This window comes from Galeopterus variegatus, unplaced genomic scaffold, assembly GCF_000696425.1.
Source record: "Galeopterus variegatus unplaced genomic scaffold, G_variegatus-3.0.2 Scaffold1094, whole genome shotgun sequence".
NCBI classification, from domain to species: domain Eukaryota; kingdom Metazoa; phylum Chordata; class Mammalia; order Dermoptera; family Cynocephalidae; genus Galeopterus; species Galeopterus variegatus.
Window position 1 is genome coordinate 315,651 of NW_007727205.1, and position 15,921 is coordinate 331,571.

The 15,921-nt window shown below is 39.4% G+C and overlaps 1 long non-coding RNA gene across 2 annotated transcripts in view; it reads right to left on the reverse strand.

Annotated features, from left to right (window-relative positions):
- LOC103592132 overlaps positions 1–12,827 on the reverse strand; it is a 55,023-nt gene extending 42,196 nt beyond the window's left edge. For both annotated transcript variants that reach the window (XR_550644.1, XR_550645.1), the window contains exons 1-2: positions 12,700–12,827; positions 12,525–12,599 (exon numbers count right to left, since the gene is read on the reverse strand). This is a non-coding gene — a long non-coding RNA (uncharacterized LOC103592132). The remainder of the gene's footprint in view (positions 1–12,524; positions 12,600–12,699) is intronic.
- Between the last annotated feature and the right edge of the window lie 3,094 nt (positions 12,828–15,921).

Here is a 15,921-nt window from a genome sequence, read left to right on the forward strand (position 1 = left end):
ACATCCCACTCCAAAAACAAAACAAAACAAACAAACCCCCCCCCCCAGCAATGAGACGATAGCAGACTTCTTAACAGTAACAAAGTAGACTTCTCAAAGCCAAAACAGAATGGGATTATATATCCTAAATGCTGAGTGAAAATACCCCAAACAACTATCTTTTAAGAATGAGGATGAAGACATTACATATAACAAAGACTGGGAGAATTTAACACCAAGAGACTTGTACTAAAAGAACATTTAAACACTATATTCATAATGAAAGAAAATGATCCCAGGAAGGATGGTCTGAGATGTAAAAATGTATACATGTAAATCCAAACAAACACTGTCAATATAAAATAATACTAATTGTGAGGTTAGAAAAAAAGGAACAAACTAAAATATTTGAAAACAATAGTATGTGGTCAAGAGAGAAATGCCTAGAGTTGAAGTTCTCTAAGCTTCCGGCATTCTTCAAGAGGGGGGTTAAAATACTGTTTAACTTTAGACTTTATAAGTTAAATAAATACAGTAAAATTTCAAGGATAAACACAGAAAGAATAGAAAAAGAAATCCCAAAAGTAAGGAGGAAAAAAAGTGAATAAGAAAACAAATCTCAAAACTAAAAAAGCAGGTGAGAAAAGAGAAAACGAAGCATGAAAAAGGTGGTGGTGGGCAATAGAAAAAAAAAGTATAATGGTAGAAACAAGTCCAAATACATCACAGTAAATGTAAACAGACTAAAAAATTAAAAGACAGAGATCATCAGATTAGATTTTTTTAAAGGTCCAGCTATATGCTCTTTCCAAGAGATATAATTAAAGCATAAGGGCATGAAAATGTTCAAAAGTAAAAGGATGGAAAATTATATACCACAAAAATCCTAATAAGAAGAAAGGCTTATGTTGCTATGTTAATACAAGATAAAATAGACTTCAAGGAAAAATACATGATCAGGAATACAGACAGTCATTACATATTTACCAGGAATATATAACAATTCTTAATTTGAATATTCCTAATAAAATATCCATAAAATATATAAAGCCAAAAAAGAAAAAGAGAGAGAGAGAGAACTACAAGAAGAAATCGACAAATCCACTGTCATATTAGCATACCTCTTTGAATTATTGGTAGATAGTGAGCTGAATATTAACATACCTCTTTCAAGTATTGGTAGATAGTGACCAAAAGAATCAGTATGAATAAATAAAATTTAAACAACACAGTTAATAAACGTGATAATAGACATATGAACTCTGTATTTAACAATTAGAGAATATGCACTCTTATAAAGCACATAGGAAACATTTAAAAATATTGATCATGTACTAAGCCATAAAACAAGTCTCAATATATTTCAGAGTTGTTATCACAAAAACCACATCCTCTGACCATAATCAAATTAAGACAGATTTAAATAACAAAGGGATAAGTTTTTTAAATACTCAAACATTTGAAAATTAAAAAACTCACCTCTGTGTTACTCATGGGTCAAAGAAGTAACTAACCATGAAGGAAATGCTGAAGTACTTGGAACTGAACAATAACGAAAATATTATGTATCTGAACTTGTAGAAAACAAGACAGACTGAAAATTAATGAGCTTGATGTCCAATTTAAGAAGTTAGAAAAAGAACAACAGAATAAACCCAAAAAATGTGGAAGGAAGGAGATCAAAAAAGATAAGAGCAGAAATTAAAGAAATAGAAAACAAAGACACAATAGAGAGCAGTAACAGAGCCAAAAGTTGGTTCTTGGAAAAGACTAATAAAATAGACAAACCTCTGCTGAGATTGATTAAGAAAAAAAGTGAGAAGGCACAAATAACCAATATTAGCAATGAAAAAGGCGACATAGCTATAGATTATATATAAGAGAGTAAAAATATAAGTGAACTTTATGCCAATGAATTTGAAAATGTAGACAAAAATGGACCAATTCCTAGAAAACTATATCTTACCAAAATTGACTGAAGAAGAAAAAGAAATCCTCAATAGTCCTATAACTACTCAAGGAATTGAAGCAGTAGTTAAAACTCTTCTCACCAAAAGAATGAACAAATAAACAAACAACAAACAGCAGGCAGAGTTTTCCACTTGGTATGTGGATTACAGGTAGGTGAAGAGATATTGATCCCCTCAACCCTAGAGGTGTTGAGGTAGGACCTGAGGCAGTGGAGACCCTAGGCAGGCCACCATCTCTCTCTGTGGGCCGCCTCCTCCAGAGATCCTTAGAGGGTGGCCCTCAGTGAAGTGTGGTCTGACAAATCCCTCTGCAGTCCCTGTAGGTGATAAGCAGGAATGAGTAACATCCAGCACTCAGTTACTGCTCTGTGGTAAATATGCTAAGCAGGGCCAAGGAGATGCTCTATCACTTGGACAGTCTCTTCAGTAGCCACCTTCTGTAGTCTTCTGCTCATTGAGAACAAGGGGCCTGTGGAGCTGCTGGAGGAGTCTGTCTTCCAGTTTCCAAGAAACACCACACAGAGCTCAAGCTGTGACTGCTTGGAATGGGGTTGGGTGCAGGGAGGCCAAGCAGGGGCTTCTGGAGGATGTAGCTCCAGGCAGAAGCCCTGAAACTCTGTCTTCACGAATTTCAGATACTTCTATCCGTTTGTAGCTGATGAGCCCTTTTTATGGTGTCCAAGCTAGCTGCAGGGTGATGACTCTAATAATGATGCATGTTCTGCAAATAAGAACTTCATCATTATTTTGAAATAGTTAATATGAAAGAGTTCAACTGGATTTGAAATCTACTCATATTACTACAAGAAATGTTAACAATATATTTGTCAGTGAAACAAAAAGAAAAGCTGTTAGATATAATTTCAATTGTTAAACACTTTGAACAATTTAAAAATTGGTTTTAAATAATTTATCACCTACTTCTACAAAGAAAGATTTTTGTTGATGACTGTTAAGAATTTAAAGAACACATCATTTAAAAAGTCTTGGTTAGGATTTGTGTGTAGCCATGTCAAGCATAAACCTTATATAAAATAAAAAATGTTATGGAAGAAAATTTCAAGTTTCTCATTTAAAATTTTGAAAAGATTTTAATTTACAAGTTTAACACTAACTCAAAATTAAAAAGGAAACACCAGACCAAGATGGTTTTACAGGAGAGTTCTACCAAACAGATAATTTCAAAGTCATACAGCATCTTCCAGAATATTGTAAAAGAGGGACTGACTCATTCTATGATACCAGCAGAACCTTAATGCCAAAAGCAAATAAGGACAGCATGAGAAAAGAAATTAAAGATCAATTTTACTCATGGACACAGATGCAAAAATCCTAAACAAAACTGAACTGAATCCAGCACTGTATAAAAAGGAAAAGAGACCATGACCAAGTTGTGTTTACACCAGAAATGCAAAGGTGGTCTAACATAAGGAAAATCTATAAGTGCCATTTACTACATTATCAGATTATTGGTGAAAAACATATAATCATCCTAAGAAACAGAAAAGGCATTTGATTAAAAATTCAACACCCTTTCATGATTTAAAGAAAATAATAAAAACTTCTTAGCATAGAGTAATAAGATGAAACTTGTTTAACCTGATAAAACCTGTAGAAACCTACAGCAAATATCATTCTTAGTAGGGAAAAGTTAGTGGTGTTTCCTCTAAAATACACAGCAAGGCAGGGATGCCTACTATCACCTTTTCTATTCAACACTGTACTGGATGTCCTGGCCATCTCAGTAAGACAAGAAAAATAAATTAAAGGCATAAAGACTGGAAAGGAAAAAATAAAACTGTTCTTATTTATAGCTGATATGGTTGTTAACACAGAAAACAGAAAAAAAATATACACTACTTAAAAAGGAACTATTGGGGCCAGCCCGTGGCTCACTCGGGAGAGTGTGGTGCTGATAACACCAAGGCCCCGGGTTCGGATCCCATATAGGGATGGCCGGTTCGCTCACTGGCTGAGCATGGTGCTGACAACACCAAGCCAAGGGTTAAGATCCCCTTACTGGTCATCTTTTTAAAAAAAAAAAAAAAAAAAGGAACCATGGCTCCTTGGAGAGATGGCTGATTCTAGGACTGAGGCAGGAAAATACAAGATGAGTCTTGAGCATCTTGTAGTGCCAGAAAGTAAGGAAGTGCTCAAAAAACAAAGGATGGAGGCATATCAAAGGGACACAGATGCCAACCTGAAAGAGCCCCCAGTGGCCAAAGCTGGAACAACTGGAGCAACAAAACAACACAGTATTGGGTTTATTCCTTAAATTATTAAATAGATATGCATGAGTTCATACTCATATAAACAAGTGACTGAATAAGTAAGTAAATAAATAAAGGACAGGAGACAAATATTCTTTACAAAAGAATTCCAAGTAATATATATAGATATGTACATCCCCTTCCATAATCTGGAGCTTCATTCCTCCCCCTCCCCTTGAGGGTGGGCTAGATTCTTCCAAGAATAGATTATAAAAACGGAAAAATAGTGACTTCCCAGTGGAAAAACCTGGCAAAGACAACCTTAACCAAGAGATGAAGGTTCACATTACCAGGGATGTCATGTGGATTCCACGTACCCCCGATACAATGTAACGAGAAGGCTGTTTAAACTTGATGGTTTTTTCCCCCCAAACAACCCCAGCCTAATTATGAGAAAAACTTCAGACAAATCCAAATTGAGAGGCCATCTACAGTACTCCTCAAAACTGTTAAGGTCATGAAAAACAAAGACAGATTGAGAAACTGTCATAGACCAGAGGACATTAAGGAGACATGACAACTAAATGTAATGTGGTATTTTGAAATGGATCCTGGAACAGAAAAAGGACATTAGTGGGAAAACTGATAAACCCATGTAAAGCCTGATGTTTAGTTAATAGTAATAAACAATGTTGATTTGTTAGTTTTGATGCATGTACCACAGTGAGGAGTGTACAGGAACTCTCTGTACTATCTCTTTATTATTCTGTAAATCTACAATTACTCCAAAATAAAAAGCTTGCTTAGAAATAATAAAAGTTTAGTAGGGCATTGTCTGCAACTTTAGAGGTTAAAAAAAGTTTAGTAAGGCAACTGGTTATAAAATCAATACACAAAAATTGACTTCATTTCTATATACCTGCAAAAGAGATAAAAACACATTAAATAAAAAGATCCCACTTATAATATCAGCAAACCCATAAAGTACCAAGCAATAAATCTAACACAAGATATGCCAAACCTTTATGCAGAAAATTATAAAGCTCTGCCAAAAGACATTCAATAATCTATGTATAGTAGAGGGATATATCAAGTTCATAGACAGGAAGACTCAACATCATAAACATATCAATTCTCTTCAAAATGATTTACAGATTCATTGCAATTCCAAAATTTTTATAAAACGTGACAAGCTGATTTTGAAATGGTTTAAAATAACAAAGGGCCGAGAATACATGATACTCCTGAAGAACAATAAGATGGGAAGATTTTGCTCTATCAAATATCAAGATTTACTATGAAGCTAAAGTAATTAAGGTAGTGTGGTACTGGTTCAAGGACAAAAAGTTGGCCAATAGCAAAGAGAGCCCAGAAACAGACCTATACGGCTGTGGAACTGCAACGTATTACAGAGTTCGTATTTCAGACCATTAGGTTATCTATTCGGAAAATAATGAAACCAGCTCCCTACCTTATACCACATAAAAATCAATTCTAGTTGAATTAAGGACTTAAATGTGAAAGGTAAACTTTAAATCTTCTATTAGAAGAAAATAAAGAATATGTTTATGACTGTAGGCTAGGGAAGACCAGGCAAAAAAAGTGCTGGCTATGATAGAGAAAAGGTTGATTCGTTTAATTCAATTAAAAATAGAAGTTTTTAGGCTGGCCCGTGGCTCACTCGGGAGAGTGCAGTGCTGATAACACCAAGGCCATGGGTTTGGATCCCATATAGGGATGGCCGGTTCGCTCACTGGCTGAGCGTGGTGCTGACAACACCAAGTCAAGGGTTGAGATCCCCTTACCGGTCATCTTTAAAAAAAAAAAAAATAGAAGTTTTTAGGCTGGCCCGTGGCTCACTCGGGAGAGTGCAGTGCTGATAACACCAAGGCCATGGGTTTGGATCCCATATAGGGATGGCCGGTTCGCTCACTGGCTGAGCGTGGTGCTGACAACACCAAGTCAAGGGTTGAGATCCCCTTACCGGTCATCTTTAAAAAAAAAAAAAATAGAAGTTTTTGCTCACGTAAAGACACCATAAAGGAAAAAAAAAAAGCCACAAACTGAGAGGAGATATTCAACACATGTAAGTGACAAATGATGAGTATCCAAAATAATTAAAGAACTCCTACAAATAAAAAATGATTTAAAAACATTTTTAATGGGCAAAAGATATTAATAGTCCTTTCACAGAAGAGGAAACACGTGGCCAATAACCACAGGAAAAAGAAAAAGCAGCCAACATAACATGTCCCTGAGGGGGCCCATGTTTTGGACTTAATAGACAAAAACTTTAAATTAGCTATTATAAATATTTTCAAAGAACTAAAGGAAACCACATCTAAAGAAGTAAAGGAAGGTATGCAAACAATGTCTCACCAAACAGAAAATGTCAATAAAGAGATAATTTATAAAAAAAGAATCAAATAGAAAATCTCAAATTGAAAAGTACAATAACTGAAATGAAAAGTTCACTATAGGGTCTCAACAACAGATTTGAACTGGTAGAAGAGAAAAAGGATAAACCTGGTGATAGGTCAATAGAGAGTATCCATTCTGAGAAACAGAAACAAAAAAGAAAAAAGAGAAACAGAGTCTCACTGACTTATGGCAAAAGTCAAAGATAAAAATAAAATCTTGAAAGCAACAATAGAAAATTACTTGTTGCACATAAGGGATCCTCAATAAGATTAATGGCTAACTCTCATCAGAAACCATGATGGCCAAACAGACACATGGAAAAAATGCTCAACATCAGTAAGCATCAGGAAAACGTAAATCTAAACTACATTGAGATACCATCACACACCAGTTACACTGGCCATTATCAAAAAGATGGAGAATAACAAATGCTGGCGAGGATGCAGAAAAAGGAGAACACTTCTACACTGCTGGTGGGACTGTAAATTAGTGCAGCCATTATGGAAAACAGTATGGACATTTCTCAAACAACTACAAATAGAACTGCCATACAATGCAGCAACCCCACTGCTGGGTGTCTACCCAAAATAATGGAAATCATCATGTCCAAGGGATACCTACACTTCCATGTTTATCACAGCTCTATTTACAATAGCCGAGAGTTGGAACCAACCTAAATGTCCATCGAGGGATGACTGGGTAAGGAAAATGTGGTATATATACTTGGTGGAATACTACTCGGCCATAAAAAAAGAATGAAATTCTGCCATTTGCAGCAACATGGATGAATTTAGAGAAAATTATGTTAAGTGAAATAAGCCAGGCACAGAAAGAGAAATACCACATGTCCTTTACTTATTTGTTAAATAAACAAATATATAAAAAAGAAATATACAACAACCACAGTAATTTGTTGAACTTTCAAAAGGAGAGATGGAACCGAGGCCACCAGAGGTGGGAAAGGGGGAGGCGGAGGGAGTAAACTGGCAAAGGGCCACAAAATATGATTATATTGTGTAATGTCGAATATACTAATTATCCTGTTTTAAGCATCATATATTGCACATAGGTATTGATAATCAACACTGTACCCTACAGATATGTGCAATCAATTATCTTTTTTTTTTAAAGAAAGAAACCATGGTGGCCAAAAGACAGTGTAATGACATCTTTAAAATGTTGAAACAAAAAGACCATCAACTGAGAATTCTGATGTCCTTTGAAAATGAAAGAGTCACAAGAAAGTGGCATTTTTTTAAAAAGAAAGACAATGAAAGAGAGGTTAAGATAAAAACTGAGAATTTGTTGCTAGCAGATCTATTCTACAGGAAACACTAATATCAGGCTGAAATTAAGGGACTGAATGGTAACTTGAAGGTAACAATACAGGTATTATGAAAGAAAGTATTTTTGTTTGTAAATCTTTTGTTCTTTCTATTTTAAAAGACAAATGCATAAAGTAATACTAATAAAACTATGCCAATGGGTTTATAATGCATAAAGAGGTAATTTGTATGATAATAATACAACAAAGGAAGCAGGAGGAAAAGAGGTATCTTGAAGCAAAGTTCTTATATACTATTTGAGATTAAGTTAGTATTAATCTAAAGTAGATTATTTCAAGTTATGATGTTAATTGTAACACCCAGGGAACACAACTGTTCAGAGAAATGTTCATCAACTGATGAATGGACACACAAAATATGGTAAATCCATACAAAAGAATATTATTTGGCAATAAAAAGGAATGATACATGCAACAACATGGATGAATCTCAAAAACGTTATGCTAAGTGAAAGGAGCCAGTCATAAAGACCAATATATTATATGATCTCACTTATATAAAATGTCTAGACTAGGCAGATCTACAGATAGAGACAAACTGTATTAGTGGTTTCCTAGGGCTGGGGAGAAGGGGAGTACTGGAAGAGACTGCTAATGAGTATTAACCTTCTTTGGTGGGGGTGGGGCTGAAAATGTTCTAAAATTGATCGTGGTGATGGTTGTACAGTTCCATGAATATACTACAAACCACGAAACAGTACCCTTTAAAAAGGTTAATTTTATGGTATGTGAAGTATATCTCAATAAAGCCGTAACAAAAAAATGGAAGCATTAACAGAATGTCTGTGTGCTAATGAGAAGGATCTTGTAGAGAGAGTGGAACACTGGTGAAGTGATGTCCTTAAGCAGGTAAGAAAGAATGAGATCTAGTGCTGAAAAAAAGGGACTAGATTTTGATGACAGCAGGAATGGAGATACGAACAGAACAAGGCAGAGTTTATGAGTACAGATGCTGTGCGGTAGTTGGATGTCGTGGTGGGAATCTGTAGATGTTTTCTTCTGATGGTTTCAATTTTTTAGTCAAGTAGGAAGCCTGAACATGAAGATGGGAGTGGAAGTGCTGGAGATTTGAATAGTCACCTAAGAGGGTAGGAGAGTAAATGGCCCAGGGAAATGCAGTGGAGCAGGCACAGTCGAATTTCAGCAGGGCTGGGGTTATCTCTGGTAAGTATGCTGAAGTGCCAGAGGGCAAGGAAAGTGAGGATGTATGCGAGGGAAGGATTATAATGAACGGCCATGGAATCTAAACTGATTAAAGGAGGGACATGGGAGCATGGGGGAAGTGAAGGACAGTGAAAACACTCGGTCCCAGTGGGTTGAAGGACTGTTGGAGTTGGGGTACTAGAGTGAGCTAGGACAGAAGGCTGGATAGCAGAAAGCCTGAAACTGAGATTATGGAGACAAGACTATTAGAGTGGATGGTGGAGTTGAAAGGCAGGATCTTTGGAGAAGAGCAGATCACAGAACTGAGAGATGAGAACACTGGAAAGATCATCTGTAAGGATATTAAAATCAGTAAGAATTAGGACTGGAGCAGTGTGAACACAGAGGGATAGCTGATAGTATAGTCTGATGATTTGAGATTTAAAACATGGGGGTTGATATTTACATAATTTCAAAGTATCTTGTCACAAATCACTCATTAATTACAGAGGAAAAAAGAGCAACTACAGTGAAGAAACCTGGCAGACACCACCTTAAACAAGTGGTCAGAGTGAAAAAAACCAGTACTGGGACAAAATGACATCATTCAATCAATACCACTGACATTATCATTCGATACCATGAAGATACAACATCTCTTCTGTGGTATTCGTGCCAGAATTACATAATTTTATTATAATCACAACAAAACTTCAGACAAACCCATATTCTATAAAATAACTGAGCAAGAATCTTTAAAAGTATCAAGGTCATGAAAGACAAAGAAAGACTAAAGAACTGTTTCAGACTGGAGGAGCCTAAGGAGACAGGAGGACTAAATGTAATGCGGGATCCTTAACTGGATCCTAGAAGAGAAAAACATTAGTGGAAAAAAATGATGAGATCTGAATAAGTTCTGTACTTTTGTTAATAGCATTGTACCAATATTAATTTTCTTTTTTAATAAAAAGATGACCGGTAAGGGGATCTCACCCTTGGCTTGGTGTTGTCAGTACCACACTCTCCTGAGTGAGCCACGGGCTGGCCCCCAATGTTAATTTTCTAATTTTCATACTTAAACTGCAGTTATATAATTTCTTAACATTTGGGGAATCTGAGTGACGGATATGTGGGAATTCTTTGTATAATTTTTACAACTTTTTTAAAGTCTGAACTTATTCTAAAATAAAAAAGCTTAAAAATTCTAAAAACAAACAAAACGGATGTTTAAGAAGGAAGGTGAGAAAATGGCTAGAAAGGGCAATTAGGAGAAGAATACCTACCCCTACCTTCCAGCCTCCTGATAAGAGGGGTAAGAAGGGGGTGCTGGGGGAGCAGTGTCCATGGGAAAGCCAGATTGCCATTCAAGCAGTGGTTCCTGAAGAGCACAAACAGCTCCACACAACAAAGAATTGTACAACATCCCGTTCAACTTTAGAACGTCCCACCAGACAATCATGTAGGCAAGAAACCTGTTTGTTCTTTATTCATTCAACAAACATTTATTGAGAGAGCCTACTATGTGCCAAGCACTGTTTTAGGTAATAGGGATACATTGGGGAACAAAAAAAGAAAAATCTCTGCCCTTTGGGGGCTTACAATTGAGTGGGAGACTCAGACAATAAACAACGCACATAATAAAAAGGTAAATTATATATCTTGTAAGAAGGTAAAGAGTACTATGGAAAAAATAAAGCAGGGTAAGTGCTAGGAGAGAGTAGCAATTTTAAATAGGATGGTCAGGGTAGTCCTCACTGAGAAAGTCACATCTGAGTAGAGTTCTGAAGGAAGTGGGGGCATGAGCCTCATGCATATTTAGGGGAAGAGCATTCTAGGTACAGGGAATGGCCCAGTACAAACCCCGCAAGGTGGAAGTGTGCCTAATGTGTTCAAGTAACATTAAGGAGGCTGGTATGTGCAGAATAGAGTGAGCAAGCAAGGAGAGTAGTAGGAGGTAAGGTCAGAGAAACTAGGGAGGACCAGATCATAGATTTTAATACAGAGTACCTCAAAAAGTTTGTGGAAATACAAATCTTTCCATGAAATTTTTGAAGTACCCTCGTATATACTGACTTTTCTATAAATTCAACAGCCACACAAATTGAGGGAAGATTGCACATTGTTTTGTTTAGAACTTTATAAAGAATTGTTCATCATTTAGGAAAACTGCATCGTCCTACCTGTGGCTACTGAGTCACCAATCAACACACATGTCACTGTCACATTCACAGGTGCAAGTATCCTTATGTGCAAGACCACTTATTTCACTATGTTTTCTAGTGGAGTCATGTCTCAGTTTTTACATATTGAAATACGTATTGTTTTATTATAAATTACTTTTCCTTTACTTCTCCCTTGTATTACGATTAGGGCATTATATTGGTTTTCAGGAAATTATGTGTGTAGATAGGTTCTATTTTCTATGCACTTCATTTTAAAATAGTGAAGGGATCATTTAAAAATATACATTATAAAAATGAAGTGTTGGGTCCAATAGACATGGTAAGAAAATGAAGGAAGTATTCAGAAGCCAGGATGAGAATGGAGGGGATTTTACTGATGACTGAAGGTGAGTTCCAGAAGTCCTGATTGAAGGATTTCAGGATGGGGACAGAAAAGAGCATGTCCAGGGAGGTAAGGGGGTGTAACCAGGAGATCTCTGGGATTCTTGTAGTGACTAACTTTATACAGGATAAAGGGCCATTAAAAAGTGGTTTTCATCCAAACTGGACATAAAAAAAAAAAGTGATTTTCAATCTAATTTACTCTCCACCCTAGGTGTCTCTACCTGTTTAATAAAGTAGGCTGGGGAACAAAGAGGGTTCTCTTAATGAGACCAGAAACGGCCCAAGGCCAGGTCCTAGTTTTTACCCACAGAACAGTTCCAAGTCCCAGGCTAAGCTCATTGCTATAAACAATGCACCTGTAGCCTATTTAGGGATGGGAAAGATGAAAAATAGAAAAGATGAAAAATAATAACAAAGAAAGACAAAACATTCAGAAAGAAGATCCAACGGGGGCAGGGTCAGAAACGGGGAGAAAACAAAGACAGAGACCAAGAGAGACAATATTCTTTTCAATCACGATAGTCATTATTTATTGAAAATTTTCTAGGGGCCTAGCGCTGGGCAAAGTGACGCATACGCATTGTCTCAGGTAGAGATTATTAGACCCCCATTTAACAGATGAGAAAACTGAGACCCAGATGGGTGAAGTAAAAGGCTCTAGGTCTCATAGCTAGTTTTAATTGGTTGGGTCAGGATTCAGCCTCCTAGGTCCAGGCTATCTCAGAGAGGGAGACAGAAAGAGACAGAGACGGGGGGTGCGGAGAAGGAGACAGACAAGGGCGCGGACGATCACGTGAGCGGCAGACCTGCCCAGAATGGTTTCCCTAGAGACTGGGGATCGGGGCCCGCGGAGGGCGGGCACGGGCGGTGGGCTCCGCAGGGTACTCACCTGCTTGTCGTCTGGGGGCCGCAGGAGCACTCGCCCTCCCTTTGCTACCCGCACGATCCTCCGCAACCCGCGGACCTAGGGTTGAGAGGTCGCCCAGGTAAAAGCTCGCCCAGGCCCCACCCCTCATGCGCTCGGGCCCGGCCTCTTCCCCCGCTACTCACTCCCGGCTACTCACTCTACGGCTTCTCACCGGACACCTCCAGCCGTCTGCGCCGCCGCGCGCACAGATGCCGGGGGCTCGCAGCAGAACCTTGCGAATTCACCGGACCTTTCCCTCCCGCCGGCTGCAGTGCGAGCGGGGTCACAGGCCTCCGCTGCTACCGACGGCTCTCCGGATCCCATTGGAGGAGTGCCCCCATTCTTCCCTGGGATTGGCTGGAGATGGAAACCCTTTATTTTTATCCCCAAGGCGGGGATCCAAGCGGAAGAAAACTCCGCCCCCCCCGGGGGTCTTTGATTGGTTTACGAGCCAAGCCCACCCTTTAATGGCATTCGCCAGGAAAGGAGCACTCGTCATTGCCCTTTGCAGGCCTCCTCGACAAGGCTTCGGGAGTTAGTTGGACACACACAGGCGCGAAGCGCGGAGCCAGGCCGGGTGCGAGTCACTGAACAATTGGAGATCCCGGGCTTCTTGACGTCTTACTCTTCGTCAGCCACCTTGCACTTACACTACTCTGCTAAGGCACGTGACTCTGCCCCCAGTTTCCCATGGTTCCACCCCCACCTGCACAGATTTCTGAGCCGGGTTTTTCTCGCTCAAAGTGAGCGGAGTTCCTAATTCCACCCATGGAATGGTTATGGGGAAATGGCGCGCCACCCACCAGCACCTGCTACTTACGGAGACATTGGTCAAGTGACGACCTTGCTCGGAGCCTCAATTTAGCCATCTGTGAGATGGGAAGATAATTAAAATTTTTTTCTTACAATGATCTTCTGAGGATTAAACGAGAGAACATAATTGCCTAGAGCATAAATAATTAAGGTCTCCCCTCCCAATTCTTTCCTTTCCCAAGGAAAAGGAAACTATGGGAGGGAATTATGGCCCAGAGAGGCAAACTGGCTTGAAGTCACACAGCAATAAGACCCAGAATAAAACCCAGGTTTGTGTCTTCCAAAGGAAAGTTGTTTAAAGAAGGAAGTAGACACTGGAAGGACCCTCTGATTAGCAGGGTTTCTTGATTTGGGTTCCACAGACCTCCAATCGAATCTGGAGACAGGGCTTGGGAGGTGGCCCATGAATTTGGATGGGAACAAATTTACATCTTTATTTTCCCTTTCTTCTAACTGAAATTCGGCATTTTTCCAATAAAGACTGTAATTAACTATAGCAGTAATAGTAGTATTGGTGACTGTCACCAATAGAAATCACAGACTTTCATATCAACTTATATATGTTGCAGATCTCTCGAAATATATAATCCCATCACTATTTTAAAATCGTGATAGTCATAGTCATCACACCCTCCATTAGGTGTTATGACTTAATGGATTAATGGGAGCACATATATTACTATAGCATATATTCGCTGTTTCCATATTTTAATAACTATATTTCAATATAATCAATTTCCTTTGTAATTCTAGGTATTTTATTTTATTTTATGCATTTAAAAGATTTTTATTTTTTCTAAGTAAAGATCCATAGGCTTCACTAAATCACCAAAGGGGTCTGTGGCACAGAAAATATTAAGAGTATTTGTCTTCAACTCTGGACTCCAGGAGGACAAAGACTTGGTCTGTCTCATTTCCTTGCTGTATCCCTATCACCCAAGTCAGTATTGGGTACACCATAGGTGCTCAGTGACTGTTTACTGAATGAGTAATAGGATTCCTCCCCAACCATACTCTATACCACCAATTGAGGGAGCCAGTGCTGGCCCTTTTGGTCACCTAAGATGGAGAGACATTCCCGAACCTTATTTTGTCCCTGCCTATCTGATTCTGCTCACAGAAGTGGGTGGTACTTTAAAGGTCTGGCCCCAGGAGATCCCAGGAACCTCACACCCAGGAGCAGGGCCTTCCGCTGCAGAGGAATGGGGTAAGCTGCAAAGGATTCAAAGACAAGTAGTATCACCATGGGGACAGACCCTGGGGCACATTGGGTCCATGACTTCTCATCTTCCTCCTGGTTTCTGTTTAAGGTCCCAGCAAATGGGGCCCATCTTCTGTGGTCTTCAGTGAAGACTATGTTTTGGAGCTAGATGTTACCTTAAAGACCTTCTAGAACAACCCTCCCTTTTGGAGGCCCAGACTGAAGAGTCAGGGGACAGGGAACAAGATGTCACTCTGGGCAAAGAACATTCTCTCCTCCCATGCTGCCTCAGCCCAGGACACGAGCACATTGGCCAATTATATTTGAATCTCATAATTGGCTCCTAAAAGTGTCCCTGAAGTTCAGAGACCCTCTCTGACAGGATGGGTAAAGAGGAGTCTCAAATACCAGGATAGGGGGCTGGGGTTTTGACTGGGTGGACTAAGAGGAATCAGGGAAGAGCGTGATGAAGGCCAGACTTCAGAGACCTGCTTCAAGGCTAAACTCCATCTTGGAATCTTAGGCAGGTTGCTTCTCCTGGACTGATCCCCTAGCACAGTTAGGCAAAGTTTGTAGATGGGAAAACCAAGGCGCTCTAGGGAGGATGTGGGAGTGATGGAGTTTGGATGTATTATCCTCCCAGAACTCATGTGGAAAGCTGATCCCCAATGTGGCAGTGTTGGAAGCTGTTTGAGTCATGGGGGCGGATCCCTCATGAATGGTTTAATGCTCTCCCTGGGGGTTGGGTGTAGTGAGCGAGAGCTGGTTGTTTAAAAGACCCTGGCATTTCCCCTTCTCTTTCTTGCTTCCTCTCATCATGTGACCTGCTTGTCCCTGCTGGCTGCTTGCCGCTTTCTGCCATGAGTAGAAGCAGCCTGAGGCCCGCCCCAGATGCAGCTATCCCAGAATCGTAAGCAAATAAACCTCTGTTCTTTATAAACTACCCAGTCTCAGGTGTTCTGTTATGGCAACACAAAACGGAGTAATACAGGGAGTAACGTTGTGAGGTAGGGCAGATTGAAGCAAGAGTAGCCAGGCTGCTATCTCTCAGAGTGGCTGGAATCCTTCTGTCAGGCTGACCTCTTCCTGCCCCACTCCAGGGCCTTTGTCTCTGCTGCCAACCCTCCCCCCCTCCACCCCCCATGATCGTTGGGACTAGATCCAGATACTGCACGTAAATGTCTCTTTCCTCTGCATAAGGTGCCTTGACTTAGGATCCTGCACTCTTCAGCTCTGGCCCTGCTATTGCATTACCTTGGGCTAGATGTTTCCCTTTCTGAGCCTCAGTTCTCTCTATCCACCTCTGACAGTGCGATTCAAGGTCAGAGCCTGTGGCATCAAAATCTCCATCTTCTCCCCAAAATA